General features: G+C 37.9%; 1 long non-coding RNA gene across 2 annotated transcripts; it reads right to left on the minus strand.

Moving 5' to 3' along the window:
- Window positions 1–4,381: 4,381 nt before the first annotated feature.
- On the minus strand, window positions 4,382–7,819 carry LOC109199559 (uncharacterized). Of its 2 annotated transcripts, none has more exons than XR_002059901.2 (4): window positions 7,701–7,819; window positions 7,502–7,597; window positions 7,240–7,335; window positions 4,382–5,853 (listed from the first exon to the last, which is right to left on the minus strand). It is a non-coding gene; the product is annotated as an uncharacterized LOC109199559 (long non-coding RNA). The 2 variants fall into 2 exon arrangements; XR_003219085.1 differs by lacking the exon at window positions 4,382–5,853 and adding an exon at window positions 6,272–6,343.
- Between the last annotated feature and the right edge of the window lie 5,694 nt (window positions 7,820–13,513).

Genomic DNA, 13,513 nt, shown 5'->3' on the forward strand with positions numbered 1-13,513 from the left:
TTTAGCTTAGCCCGTAGCCCTCCGCGCCTACCTCGCCTTTGTTTACGTTCTCGGCGCCGTCTGCGTGCACTTCCGCCCAGCCGGGGAGAGTGGGCAGCCTCCGGTGTTCTGGAGATCTCTGGGATGAGTCGGAGATCGGCGATAAAACTGTTGGAGTTATGAGTCCAGATGTCCAGAATCTCTTGTCTGCTGTAGGTCAGCAACGCACAGCAATTCTGGATGAATAATCCAGTTAAAAGTAGATAAAAAAACCGCTAAATAGCAGATTCTGGAGAGACACTGAGCCTCGCGTTGTTCACGCGCCGCCATCTTGGTTAGGTCTCACCTTCAGGAACATTTTGACTTCAAAAACAAAGGACATCCGAACCTGATGTTTTGTTTTTGTTTTTTTCAGCCATTTGGTCAGAAAATAAACTGAACAATGTTTTTATATTTGAATAATATGACACTAGATGAACAGTGTGAGGATCACCAGAGTAATTCACAATATGACATCTGGAGGTTGTTGAAAGATTAAATTAGGTCCTTGCTCATGGCGCTGGTGAACAGTAATGAGATTCTTGTGAAACTGAAAAAAGGTATAAAAATTACTCATAACAACCTTTTATGTTTTTTACAGTCCGGTCCTGGGAAAAAAAAAGCTTTAGACAAACCAATACAGTGGGGTAAAACAGTATTTAGTCAGCTACCAATTGTTCATGTTCTCCCCCTAAAAAGATGTGAGAGGGCTGTAATTTTCATCTTAGGTATACCTCAACATCCTTGTCAGATGCCCGAAACACCTCAACTGACTCCTTTTGATGTGGAGGAGCAGCGGCCCCTCCCGGATGACTTAACTTCTCACCCTATCTCTAAGGAAGAGGCCAGCCACCCTTCAGAGGAAGCTCATTTCTGTTCCTTGTATCGGCAGTCTCGTTGTTTTGTTCACTACTCACAGCTTGTGACCATAGGTGATGATAGGGACATAGATCGACTGCTAAATTGAGAGTTTCACTTTTACGCTCAGCTCCATCTTCAACACAACAGACTGGTGCAGCGTCCGCATGACTGCAGCCGCAGCACCGATCTGTCTGTCAATCTGCCACTCCCTTTTCCTGTCAATCATGAACAAGCCCCCGAGATACTTAAACCGCTTCACACTCGAGGCCATCCCCCGAGGAAGCCAACAGAACCACATCATCCGCAAGAAGCAGAGATAAGATCCTGAGACCAGCCAAGTAAAAGCCTTCTGCCACTTGGCTACACCTAGAAATTCTGTCCATAAAAATCATGAACAGAATTAGTGACAAAGGGCAGCCCCATAGCGATGGGGTTTTTAGCCCACCGCAATGGGCTAAACACCCCATAATAATTGTTTATCAGTTTCGTTAAGGACCCATTGACCAAATCCATAATTCTTCTTTAGATTTTTAGAGAACAAGTCTGGGAGACTCTCTTAGGATTAGAGAATAAGCGAGACTATACAAAAGACACGAGAAGCCAAGCAGGTAAGATAAGGGAGAGGGAGATAGAGAAGGAGAAAGTGCGACCTTCTCTGTCAAGAGTCAAGATAATAATCTCCTCTATTTTGAGTATCCTCTGCTTCCCTTTCTTCAATGCTCTTTTTTTCTTCTGTCTTCTTCCCGTCTGTGGCTTTTAATCGGAGTACAAATGGTTGCAGCTGTTCAAAACCCCACAAGGTTAGCAGATCGAAGCGATGGGGAGGGCTGTGAGTACTCAGACTGTGCTCATTGGACACAATACAGATATCTTGGAGAAGCTCACGGCTTTTCAAATCAGATGCAGTCTGTTTGTACTAACCCAAACAATCACCATCCTCATTTCATGCAGCACTGGTCCTGGCTCAGCTTCGTCCCCTGGTGAACTCATGACTGCACCCACTCCAGCTTGGCACTGGAGTGGATGATGCTTTCATTCACTCCCTACATTGTTCTCTCACATGGATACCATTTCTCCAGTGCCTTTAACACCACTCATCCCACAGTCCTAAGGGACAAGCTGGAGAACTCAGGAGAGCACCATCACCTCACAACATGGATACTGGACTACCTCAGCAACCGACCACAGTATGTTGTCTCTACAGGAAAGGAGGAAAGGGCAGAGCAGGCTGTACCTGCTGTGGAGGCTCAGGTCTTTTGGAGTGAAGGGGCAACTACTGATGACCTTCTATGGTGGCCTCAGCCATCTTTTGCGGTGTGCTCTGCTGGATGACCACACACGTGCAGACAGACAGACACACAGACACAATACACCATAGTATCCTTCTCTTAGTCTCCCTTATGTGCAATATAAGTGATATATATTTTTTGTATATATATGCCTGCATATATTGTGCTATTCTTAGTTAGGGTATTGTCTGTCTTTGTTAATGTTTGTTTATAATGGAGCACTGTAACGAAAAATAATTTCCCCTAACGATCACTAAAGTATTCTGATTCTAATATTACTAAGTGCATTTTTTCTAATGCAACATAGTACTTTATTCCATGTTATAGTGTATGTTATTCTAGTTTATCGTTCTCTATTCTAATGTTTTTCTTCATTTTTGCGGCTCATTACTTTGTACTGTTCACTTTCTGCCGTAACCAAACAAATTTCCCACATGTGGGACTAATAAAGGTTTATCTTATCTCATCTTACCTCTTCTGCAACTGCAACCACATGTGTTGCTCTGCCTGCTGGTGGTTAGAAAGAATGCACTTTTAATGCATTTCTGAATTAACTTCACATTTCTAAACCCAGACGCTATGTCCATTTGTTCTGGATATGTAGTTCATGTGTTTAATAATGCAATGTCAAATGTAATAATGTAATATATGCTTTATTAATTCCACTGGGGAAATTACTCCTCTGCATTTAACCCATTCACTCAGTGAAGCAGTGGGTAGCCACCCATCCAGTGCCCGAGGAGGACGCTACCTTGCTCAGGGGTACCTCAGGGTACCCGTTCAGTGGATTCCAATTTAGTCAATTTATGAATCCCCGTTTAAGAGAAAGATCAACAATTTTAAAAATAAAATGCATTTGAACTCATAATATTTTCACTTACCAACAACAAGCTGAACTGTAGTGCATTTATTTAACTCAACAACTCAACAAAACAATTATTTGTTCCCTCAGATGATTAAAAACTCAAACACAATGATCTGACTGTAAATGTGTAATTTTTCTAAATACCCATTTTATACACTTTGACATGGCACACATGGCATTAGTCTCACCACCACTGAGAGCAATGTTCTCTTCTTTGTGACAGTATGGTTCTTGGACATCAGTTATAAATATTCTGTTTATAACAGCCTTCTAAGTTCCAAAACACAAAAATAGCCCCCAAGTGGGTGGCAATGGGTGATTTATTTTAGAACACACCTCCAACTTCATTCTTAAAAATTATATGGCATTTATTTAGTGGAAAAATATAAACAAAAACCAACACAATAATCCCTTACAACTTAAACATCAATGAAAGTAAAGTAAATCTGATTTCACAAATTCAAAAAGTGGCCAAAAAACCATTTTAAACCCTCCCGTTGTCCCATGTGACATTTGGCAAACAAAACACATTTCCACCAGACCCACACAGTGTGCTCTTAATCCCTTATTTAATGGGAGGGTCTAAAAGTTAACAAACTAATCACTTTTCTAAAAACTTTTCCAAGAGTGAAATTAATTACAAATTTACATAACAAAACTAGGTAAGTATATTTTTTTACTGTTTTATAGAAAAAACAAAAATGAATACAAATTACGAATCATAAACATTCAACAAAAATGAACATATTCCACTGAGAAATATGGAATATGGGATTGTTAAGATGATTTTTAGTATCATTTAGTATCATTTGCTTGAAAAACTTCAGGGCTGTTGTGATTTTAGGTATTTGGTCAGAAACTGAAACGTGCATTTAAATTTTAACCTGATTAAAGTAGATGAAAATTAGGGGGTAAACGAAGCTATCAAAGAATTCAACTGCATCAGACCAAAGACTGGCCAACAGACCAAAACTTTCACTGACAGGACAATACTACCAACACAGCTACAAACAATGTCGACATGCAGAACTATTCCCAAGACATTAGGTAAATCCTGAAAAAAAAGCCCTGTGTTTAATACAGATTAAATAGTGACCATAAAGTTATTAAGAAAGTGTTTACTAAAGTCATAAATTAATTAAACTTAATTGCTCCCTCCTGACTTTTAGAAACTGATAACTTTTTGCAGTATGATTATCCAAATGTGCAGTTGTACATCGTGTCTAAACAATGTCCCCTTTGGTCTTGTTTGTCCAAAGGACATTGTTTGAGATATTTTGTGCTCTTGTTCATTTTAGCAAGAAGATACTTTCTTCTTTCAACCCTTCCAAATACAGTAAGTGATATTTGCTTATTCATTTAGTAATATATGTCATTTTACACAATCTGACCTAAGTGAGTTTGCTTGCATATCCTCGGGGGATAATTGTATCATTTTATTAACACATAGCCGAATGCTCCATAACTGCATTGGACCAAAGACCGACTAACACAACAACTTTTATAAATGTTGTGACAGTTTGTGATGATCCGTTTTCTGCACCTGGATGATAGTGACTCTGTAATTTCCTATGGAAACATTAAGGATGTACTTTTCAAAGGACTGAATGGGGATCTGTTAAAACTTTATTTTCACAACTGTGTATGTTCCCTCATCAGACAATTTAACTTTCAAGATTTTTAGTGAAATGTTTCCATTTTTCAGATCCTGACAACAGGGACATTCTTCTGTCAAAGGACAGATGTGTTTCAGCCCACCATGTCACACAAGGATAAAATCTGGGGTCTAGGTGAGGCCTAAAGTGTGCCACAGTGAACACCAATCAGTTCAACTGCTGCTTGAACTGTACCAGTAACCTTGGCCTGAAGAGAACATGGTTTTATTTGGTAACTGAAGTTGTATTTGGGAGCAAAGAATCAGACAGATTCGTGGTAAATAGACAAACAGGTGCACTGTGTGTGCACTGTACCATCAACTGGTTATTACTAGGAAACACACTTTTTTCAAGAAATAATTTTCCAGGGAAACAAAGTTGGTATGAAAGACAGGGATCAGGCCTTAGGACAAACGATGTGCAAATGCTCTTTCAAAGATAAGGTACATTTCTGTTCTAACAGTTTCAGCAGAAGAAACCTACTTATCAAGAGCTATAAAAATGAAAGGTAAATAGTCCAAACTGAACAGAAAATACTCTTAACAAAGAATATTAAATACATATCCAATCTTTCAGCGATAAAACATTAATAATATTAATAATAATACAGAGTCACACAGTCAGAATAGTTTCATATGTGACTGTAACACTAATATAATAATTAGTGAATGAAGCACAAAACTAAATGTGAGTATGATAAAGGCCAGTGGCATTTAAGTAAACGTATACGTGAAACATCAGAAATTAAAGTACAAACATCTGCATTGAAATCCTCCTGCTGTCACAGTATTACATTACTGCATAGATTGTCCAATAATACAAATTCACAGTAAGAAAAAACTGTAGCCTTTAACAATTCTGAAATTGATTCAATAAACAATTATGTAACAGAAATATTGAATTACTGACATCAAATATTTATAAAGCTCACTGTGTGTGTGTGTGTGTGTGTGTGTGTGTGTGTGTGTGTGTGTGTAAGGCATTCAAACAGAGATCAGTTAAATAAAATTCAGGGGAAGTTTTTTTTGCCCGTGACATCATTATTTGTAACTGTACTTTATTAATTGTCCGGAGCGTTAGTTGGTTCTGTTGGCACCAAATGTTCATCTCCAGAGATGTCACATTCTTTCACAGCCTCCTCGGGGTCTTCTTTGGCTTTTTGTAACTAAAGCAAAGAATTGATGCACACAATAAGAACCACTTTGTCATGGTCTGTGTGTGTGGCTGTAAAATTCCACTGAAGGTCTGGATCTCCCTGGTATCCACCCATGAACAGGGCCTACTGCCTCCCTCACCTGAAGCTGATTGAGGCAATCACGTTGGAGATTTAAGCTGCTTGCTGACACTGCTTCCTCGCCAGTTCGTCAACTACCCTATGTTGGTAACCAGGCCTCACGCTTCATGTCTATGATTCTCAAGTGCTCTACTAACCTTGCAATCTTGTGTTCTAGTTACTCCTGAAAATTCCATCACACTGAACAACTCATCTGGGAAATCTGGTTAACCCGCCTGCTTTCAGAATCATCTCTTTGCCTCACCTGCCTGCCCTCCTGCCTTCATACTACCATGGGATCTTCACTGTTCAGGACAGCTGTCACACACCACCAAACCCACCTGGACCGCACCACCTCTCCTTCAACGCTTCCATCTCCCACCTGCACAGTAAGACGAAGATTTTCATAGCTTCCACCCACTCCAGAACTCCTCCTTGGCTACCGCTCTAACACTGCTCTCCTCTCTTCCAGTACGTACCTAATCACCAGCAGCTGCCGTTGCTTTCTTGGACCTGTCCCCTTGCTTATCCCTCTCCCCTGGCCAAGACCCTCACGCCCCATGTGTCAAGCCTTAAGTCAAGTACTATTGTAAACATCATTTTTTTGTGCTAGTCAATGAACCTTTCCTCAGCCTCTGCTTTGGGTTTTCTGCACGTGGGTTTGATTTTTGGTACTCGGCCTCCGGCTGTTTTGTGACACACTTTTACCTTTGCAGTGCGACCCTCTGAAATGTTCAGTGTGGTGTTTCATTTTTTTGGTATGAATCTGAAAAGTCATAGCTTACACTAAGCTTTCTCTGCTTTCTCTGCTTCAATTACTGTATCCTTTTTTGTTGTAGTTGTAATAACAATATCTTATCTTTGGTGCTCACAAAGACACAGCAGTGTAATTATTGGAAACACCTTTGTGATTATAGCCCACAATGCATAATGTAATAATTCCAGCCCAGCTGGCTAAAACAGCACAGCTTCCACTATTTCTTTATCCTTTAATGGCAGCTTTATACTGATTTGAACAGAAGTAGGTGTGGCTTCTGTACCTGGTACAACATGATAGGTGTATTACCTCTCAGTGAATCATACAGAATGGAAAAAAAAAACAGTTTAAAACTGTCTCAAGCATAAGCTTTTGGCTCACACATATTACTTGTACATGCAATAACATTGTTATCTAAAACATTGGCCATCCTTAAAATGAGCATGGAGCATTAATACATAAAATGATTCATAATAACAAAAATAGGAAAATAGAAAAGATCTTTAAAAGTGGGCACATACCTGGTTTATCTTGTTTTCCAGCTCCTGTTTCAGGGACTTTACATCTTCCTCAACCTCCTTCCTCCTCTGCTTTTCGGCCCGAATCTTCTTCTTGAACTGGAAGAGAAGAAAGAAAGAAAACACATTTATATACATGTAAATGTAAATTTAAAACTAAAATAAATTTGATTAATCTTGTGTTGAACATTTGTGGTGAGATTTTGTTTCACTTCCCTCCTGTGTAGAGAGTGTTTTTCAAAGAGCAGATTATAAACTCACTGACCTCCTCCTTGTATCTTTCTTTTAGTTCACTCAGCTGTCTCTCAGACTTTTGGCTCACCTCTGTGAGAGACTCAAACTGACACTTGGACTCTTGTAGCTGACAAACAAAGAAATATGACATTTTGAACAAATTGTAAAGCCTTGAAAAAACACACAAAGATTATGGTGGATATGTAGATCTTTATATAATGAATACGCACCTCTTTGTTTTTATTCTCCAATTCATCCTTCAGAGTCTGCACATCTTTCTCAGCTTCCTCTCTGCTCTGCTGTTCATCCTTCAGCTGCTGCTGGACTTCACTTACCTTGATTTCAAGCTGAGAAGAAAGAGAGCAGAATGTAAGTCTTTGAAAATGATTAGAGAAGATGAGACATGTCCTGATTTACATTTTATTTATTTTTTTGTTAAAATTTGGATTTGCGATTTGGAAAAAAGCAATAATGCTAAAATTCATTATTTTAGCATTTGTGTCTCTTTATTTTTCATTATTTTAGCATTATAGCTAAAATACATTATTTGTCTGATGCAATGTTACATTACAGCTAATGTCTGAATAAAACTGAATAAAATAGGTTTCTATAACTGTGTTTGAGTTAACATCATATGAAAAATGAATACAATTAAATCCCAGCAGTTTAACCAATAAAAGTGGGTATCATATGCATAGCAGTGAAAATGTACGCTATGCCTTCTAAAGCACGTATAATGTAAACAGACCTAGTCTTTGCACAGAAGCCTGTGGAGCTTCATAATTAACCTCAGTGTGTGAAGAGGACTCTCCATTTAATAATAGCAGTAATAAAATGTTATGGTCAACGGTGTTAAACGCAGCACTTCGGTCTAGCAGGGAAGATTTCAACTTTTCAATATGCATGAAGGTTGAAAAACTGATTAGATTAATGTCTGATGATCTTTTCTGTGCTTCTTCAAGTTTGTAACACCGAACATATTAAAGGATGATATAAGGTTCACAGGAAGAGTTGAATTAGACACACATTTACTATTTTTCTTTATACTCTTTCTTTCTTGACATGTTTAATATGATTACTATCAGAGGAGAAAATGAACCTTGTGTAGTTTAAAACTTTTTATTTAATCAAACTGTAATGTTGTTGAACTCTGACGGACGTGTCTTTTAATCTTGTCAACAAATCCTTAATCATCTAAATGTGCCATTTATCATCTTGTAAAATGTTCCCTCTGCTTCTGTTGCACATCTCCCCTGACACTCTCTGTTTCACCTGCCCTGCGCAGCTGGTCCAACCCCTGCCTCCTTAAACATGTGTGTTTAAATCTCTTTACCTCTGTTGTGAACTTCACACAAAGTTTGTGGTAACAAAATCAAACTGACGAAGATCTCGTTTGAAAAACACACACTCACAAGACAAAATAAAACAGACTGCTCAAAGCAAATGCAGAGCCCTCACAGTTGGTAGTACAAAACACTGTGACAACGTGCGTATTAGATACTCTCAGTCCCAAAAGCATAAATATGAAAAAAAAAAAAAAATGGGATCACCAAGAATGTCCTAAAAATGGCTATGAGGGGGGTGTTACAGTGAAAAAACAAAAAGCAGCCAAATTTTCATCTGAAAATGTTGAATTTTAGTAAAAACAATGCTCTGCAGTTTGATACTGTCGTTACAGACAATGTGGATGTTTAAAGCCTTTGGACGCACATTTGAAATGCCGTCATTCTCCTTATCGGCTGGAAACGTTAAAGCCGTAAAATGACTTTTTTGAACAGATAAAAACTATTGAACAACAGCAATGTTGAGCCTGTTCCAAAATTTGAATGTACATGTGTTGAAGGTGTGGGTCTTGTTGAATTATTAAACATACTTTCTTTAATTTTTCAAGCCACAAAAACCAAAACTTTTAATTTTCTTCCGCTTGAGTCTCGGCCTCGGGGTAGCTCTACTCATCATTGCTGAGTCAGTTGTCTGTTTGTACCACTTTTTTCAAGGAGCAGTCGGATATTGGTAAGGGTGCCTTTATGTGTTTAGTTACTTACTTAAGTGGAAGTACTGTGGAAAGTTTTACCTTACACACATAGATCTGACAGTACAGGTTCTGAGGTAACTGTTTACAAGATGTTATAATCTATCCGCAAGTTCTTTGCAATTTTACATTGATGAACATTATCCTTAACATATTTGACCCAGCATAAAGTACTATGGCCATCACACTGTCATTTAGAATTGTTTAAATAACTTGTGTCTTAAGTGATTCCATCACACAGAAAATTAAAAAAACCCACATGGTTCACTTTTATATCACAAAATGTTAGAAATATAAGTCGTTCATAACAACCTGAAAGGTTGGGAGTTTAAAATGCAAACCAATGAACGCTGAAGCAGGGGCGGATCTAGAAGGGTGGCATGGGGTGGCAAGTGCCACCCTAAAATGATCCCTTGCCACCCCAAGTGCCACCCCAGTTTTGCATATGACAGTGTTGTTTATTAAAATAAGATAGCATTAACAGTTTGAGCGTAGTTACAGTCAACAGTGAATATAAATGCTAAAACTGAATATATTGCCTAGTGTTCCCCCCCTGCACAATTAACAAATGGTTCAGCCCATAGCAGGACCGGCTTTTTTCTTGTTTTCAGTAGCAAGCGATGCTTATGATTGTGCCAGAGCACATTTTGAACAACACCATGGGAATTTCGGATTTTACACAGGTGGTTGGTTGTTACACTCTGGAAATGGAAGGAAGGTGAGTGTTATTAACCCTCTGTTGTGTAGTCGTTTTGTTTTGTGTGTCAGTGAGGGCACTAATGAATGTCACTAAGGCACATTTGCAACGTAAACACTGTCACTGCGTAGAAAACCAGAGTGATACACCTGTTGTCAGGCCTGCAGGTTTGTCCCTGTGCTGTTCTCCTCTGTCGTTTGGTGGACAAACTTTTTTTTTACTGGCACACATCATTTGTGGGGCATCTTATTGCAAAATCTGATTATTCTCTCATTTTGGTTTTAGTAATATTTTTAAATGGTTGTAGAAAATGAAAAAAACAGCAGGTGTATTGGCTGCATTTTTAGATAAATAGTTGTATATGTTTACAAAATGTACAATTTATATTTGCATTTCAAGTTATAAAAATTTACTCAACATGTCTGTGGTTTTTTTTACAGTAAAAATACTACTAGGATTTTAAGTTCTTTGTGTGATTTCAGATCAGTAATACTAATGCAGTATGTCAGTGAAAAAAAACAACTAAATTCAGTTGAGCTGAAAAGACTGATACCAAACAAGGCAAGAGGAAAAAATAAAATGAAACAATTTGAGGGTGAAATACAAACGTAAACTCAAAAGGAGTCAAAAATGTCTGGTTGTATTTCAGACCTCAGTGGGTTAATCCAACAAATCATGAAAAATTAGGTTTAAATTTTTGTTCATGACAGTGCAGATTTCTGACATTTTGTGTAATTTAAGCTGTAACAATGTGATTGTTTTCTAACAAAAAACAGTGAAACTTAAGTTAGACTTGTGTTTGTAAATGAACCGCCCCATGTTGTGTAGCTTTCTGGATTTTATACTTATTGAGCTACATATTTATTTATTATACAGGCTGTACAGTACATACAATCAAAACTCACATGTTTTATGTAACTAAAGTGTGTAATTATGTGGGCTACAGACAATAATTAAGTTAGAGACTATATTTATATGAAAAACATGTATACTTACTGCATTTGAATAATTTTAACCATATGTAACCACCTGCATATTTGTTTGGGGGGGGGAGGCTTTGATTTTGCCACCCCATTTGATTTCTTTGCCACCCTCATGCCACCCTAAGAAAATTTCTCTAGATCCGCCCCTGAGCAGAAGTAGAAGACTATAATGTCACAGAGCACACGGTGTCTATTATTGTGTAGACATTTATAAATAAGAGCTTAATAAAGATGCTTAATTTCTTAAGAAATAAACAGGTGCAGTGATATTTATCAAAAGTAGAAGTTACATCTGTGGCTAAACCACTGTACCCAAAAACTTTAAAAATCTACTGTGTGTGAGGCTGTGTGAGTAAAGCTTGCCCTTCACACCCGCGTGTAACAAACCATCTGTTGGGGGTTGTGGATCTGACACCTCAGCATTGTGAAAGTGGGGAAACATGTTTGTGGCTGAGCATAAGATTTCTACTTACAACTTAGAATCTCAGTTCTAAATGAAATTCAGATGGGGTTTTGTGGCTAATGTATTATTTTACTTCTAAGCCATACACACACACACACACACACACACACACACAAGAACAACAACACAGAGAAGAAGAGGGGGTAGTTTTACTACGCATCATAAAAACGCAATCATTCATCTTCCAACTGTATCTTTCTGTTCTGGCTTTAGAATCATTGGTTGTTTACTGATCCGTACTTACTGTTGTGATACTGGGGAGAAAAGGATAAGGTTTGATAGACTAAACCGTGTTTGGGGAACAAGCAGCTAAATACACTGAGACTGCTCCACATTGTTAGTGAGTTAACTCTGGATGTCTGTGGGTTTTGTCAAACTTGGAGTGAACAAAAGCAGAAAAACAGTAAAAGATTCAGACAGTGAAAGTCTGGTTTATTTTATGAACACAATGAAACATTTTACAGTCCACAGAGCAAAGTAGCATACATGATAAATAGATACACATAACACGACCTGTGAGAAGTAAAACTCGTCGTCTTACCACATGTTATATTCTGTAAACTTAAAATAAACCACAGAAATTAGAGTTTAGTGTTTTAAAGTCATCTATTAAAAACATGAGTCAACATTACTGAAGTGACACTTTAACGATGCTTCACATCACAGTGATGATAAAACATGTTCTCTCATTAGTAGATGTCTGTACTGTCACTTGTCATGAAAATGTCCAGAGCCAGGGTTCAGCTTCCTCTTCAATTACCATTGATCATTAATAGGGTCACAAAAGATTTGTTACATTATGCCCATAAACAACATGCTTTTATAGAAATCATTGTGACACAAATATTTAGATTCTTGTTTCACAATGTGCATGAACTCAAAATCTTTAGAGTTTCATATTTATAAAGTATCGCAAAGAATACATTTATACCATTGTATGAGCTACACTTCTTGTAAAAAAAACTGATTGGAAATGTGTTTGAAAAAAGCTCCTGCTGTGACCTTCCTTCTGTGAGGGCACACACACTCACATACACACACTCACATACACACACACACACACACACACACACACACACACACACACACACACACACACAGAGAGAGAGAGAGAGAGAGAGAGAGGGGGAGATCATTAATACAAAGGATTGGAGTCGGTTTTGGATTTTCACTTGTTGTTGGCTTTAATATGAACAGTCACATAAAATTCCAATTTTTTTTGCCTTTGCTTCAATTAGGATGTTTCTTTAAATCTACAACACTTTCCTTTTCAAAAAGTTTACTGACATAGTAAAGAAGTAGCTAGGGAACTCAGTAAGTATGAGCAACAATAGCTTAGGGACAGTTTCTCCAATAAAGAGGAATTCATCATCTGCAGTTCGTAAAAAAGTGCCATATTAAAAACAATTCAGCAGACCCTCAGAGTGCGGATACAAACTGTTTTCAGCTGTAGAGGTAGAGGTACACTTTATGCATGTCAGGAGTTTTCCTGAATTGCAACCCAGTTTAGAGGCTTGCATTAGAGCGCATTGGTGCTTGGGCATCTTTTATTTAATGTGGTTATACCATTGTGAATGTAGCTATATAAATACGCTCAAGAGTCTATCGTATGTTTGTCATGCAACTAAAAATTCGAAAAAATATATTTTTAAATCAGTAACTTTGCAAATTTAGAGGATTTGTTTTCTGACAACATATGTGTCACATTTTAAACAGGGTTTGTATAATCAGCGCTAACACACAGACATTTATACACTGGGTATGGTAAATGGTAAATGGCCTGTATTTGTATAGCGCTTTCTAGTCCCTAAGGACCCCAAAGCGCTTTACACAACCAGTCATCCACCCATTCACACACACATTCACAC

Source organism: Oreochromis niloticus, linkage group LG3 (genome assembly GCF_001858045.2).
Source record: "Oreochromis niloticus isolate F11D_XX linkage group LG3, O_niloticus_UMD_NMBU, whole genome shotgun sequence".
In the NCBI taxonomy this organism is placed as follows: domain Eukaryota; kingdom Metazoa; phylum Chordata; class Actinopteri; order Cichliformes; family Cichlidae; genus Oreochromis; species Oreochromis niloticus.